The following is a 2526-nucleotide window of genomic DNA, read 5'->3' as shown; positions in this document are numbered from 1 at the left end:
GTAGAAACAGGCAGCAGCTGGCTGTAACAGAAGGGGCTTCTCTCCCTGCTCTAACCATGAAGGTGCTAACAAAGGGGAAGAGTCAGCACTCGACCTCAGGTCCCTTCCGGGAAGCCTGAGCCACAGCTGGTGTGGTCCAGTTATCTCTAGCTGAATAAAGCCGCCCCTCCCAGGCAGCCTGGCTCATGGCTGCTCCGCCTGAAACATGTTCCCTTGTGCAGGGTGCTTGAGAATCACGAGGGAGATTTTCTTCTTACTTTGACTTCATAAACGACCAATACTTCTATTTCACAGCTTCTAGAAAACTGCTCAATCCCCAGGGTCAATGTCACCCCCAGGATCCAGGTCACAAGGTCAGAGGTCCTTCCAGTTGATGGGCTCTTTGCCGGACTTACGCAGCAGCTCGTTGGTTTTAGAGAAATGCCTGCATCCGAAGAAGCCCCTGTTCACGACAGCGGTGAGGGGCGTGTGGTCTTCCTATCAACGGCACTGCCCTTCTTCTGAGCATAAGAGCCCCAGAGCAAGAAGACAAGGCCGTGGGCGTTCTGATTGAGCCACGACACAGCGGCATCGGTGAACTGCTCCCAACCTCTCTCTTTACGAGAATTGGCCTGATGCGCCCGGACCGTGAGGACAGCGTTGAGCCGCAGAACACCTTGTTTGGCCCATCCGGATAAATCTCCACGACCAGGGTGAGCAAAGCCATCTGTGTCTGTAGACAGCTCTCTGTAAATGTTTTCCCAACTGGGCGGGGGCGGCACGGGCCTCTGAACACTGAAGCAGGGCCCATGAGCTTGATCGGGCCCGTGATACGGATCCTGTCCCAAGATGACGACCTTCACATCTCTTGCGTCACGCATCTGGGTCCACGTGAAGACGGTGAGGGGGAGGGTAAACAGGGTAATGTTTTCTTTCTTCTGCAACAAATCCCATCAGCTTTATGAAGTACGGCTTCCCGAACTCCCCGCTGAGGTGCTTCTTCCAACTCTCACCAAAACCCACCGGCGCGTTACGTGCCCCGAATCTGAGCAGCGCGGCCGCCTTGCTCCTCGGGATGCGGATCACCTGCTCCGGGCTCAGCGGCGACGAGGGCGGCGAGCCGGGCTCCTCCGGCCCGGCCCGGGGCTTCTTGGCGGGGCTGGCCTGTAGGTAGTCCCCGCAGAGGAGGCTCAGCAGCTGCCGCGGGCCTCTCCAGGGCACCCGCGGCTTCCGCGCCCAACCCAACGGCCCCAGGCAGAGGACCCCCATGCGTGGGGGTTTATAGCCCTGGGGACCCAGGGCTGATCCCGGTCAGGCACTAGCAGGCCGCGGCCCCCATTTTCGAGTTTGGTACCTGAGTTATTTTCTTAACAAATGGCTATCTCCTCATTTTATTCTTTAAAGCAATATACTTATTACTCTTGATGGTAAAGCATTTCTTATTAAAACCAAGAACAAAAAGATATATTTACATATCATTATTTAGGAATTCTGCCCAGTGCAATAAAATTAAAAGTAAATGCAGTTGACAGGAAGGCAAAGAGTCTACATATGGTACTAAATAAAAAATTAAGTAAAATTAAAAATATGCCATGTTATTGGTGAAAAGATGATATAGGGAAATAACACCTGTTTTATTACCATAATTGATATTTGACATAATTTCAACTGAAAGAACAAGCAAGCAAAATAGACAAGAAGATTGACAAAGGGTAATAACAAGATAGCATTCTTGACAGATAATCTATTTGTAAACAAAACAAAGTATCACTGCCTTAAATATATAGAACTATCAATAGAAAGGGCTTCCCAGGTGGTGCTAGTGGTAAAGAATCTGCCTGCCAATGCAAGGAGACATAAGAGACGCAGGTTCGATCCCTGGGTCAGGAAGATCCCCTGGGAGAGGGCATGGCACCCCACTCCAGTATTCTTGCTTGGAGAATCCCATGGACAGAGGAGCCTGGTGGGCTGCAGTCCACAAACAGTTGGACGTGACTGAAGCAACTCAGCACGCACACCAGTGGAAAGATAGAGAAGGCTCCTGGAAGGACTCTGGCCCAGCAGCAGGCAGGCCCCATGGTGCGGGGACCCTGTGACCCTGGGACCCTGTGACCCCAGCCCTGCATGGTGCCTGGGGTCTGCGCTGAGCCTCTGGATTTGGGGAGGGCCTGTGCTGTCCCTGTTGTAAGGTCTTGTTGGCTCTACCCTGTGGGGGTGCCTTGGCCTCCTGACTGGACCCAGTCAGTCCCCATGGTAGGGTTGGTCCCCTAAGCTCACGTCCAGTGTCTGAGATTTTATTCTGGATTTTTGTGTTTAAATTCAAAAGATTGAGCTAGCATTTAATTTTTGTCACGGTGCCTTTAGGTTTTATGATCAAAACCACATTTACTTCATAAAAACAAAGTGCTCTTTTCTCTCTCTATATATTTTCATTTACTTATGTATTTTTGGCTGCCCTGGGTCTTCACTGCTGGTGTGGGCTTCCTCTCATTGCCACAAGCGGGCGCTGCTCTCGAGCTGGCGTGCTCGAGCTTCTCGCTGAAGTGG

The 2526-nt window shown here is 51.6% G+C and overlaps 1 pseudogene; it reads right to left on the bottom strand.

Moving 5' to 3' along the window:
* Positions 1–338: 338 nt before the first annotated feature.
* On the bottom strand, positions 339–1248 carry LOC138430903 (uracil-DNA glycosylase pseudogene; annotated as a pseudogene).
* Positions 1249–2526: the final 1278 nt, after the last annotated feature.

Source organism: Ovis canadensis, chromosome 26 (genome assembly GCF_042477335.2).
Source record: "Ovis canadensis isolate MfBH-ARS-UI-01 breed Bighorn chromosome 26, ARS-UI_OviCan_v2, whole genome shotgun sequence".
Taxonomy (NCBI): Eukaryota; Metazoa; Chordata; class Mammalia; order Artiodactyla; family Bovidae; genus Ovis; species Ovis canadensis.
The sequence above is the reverse complement of the archived record's forward strand: the minus strand, read 5'-3'. Positions and strand labels throughout refer to the sequence as shown.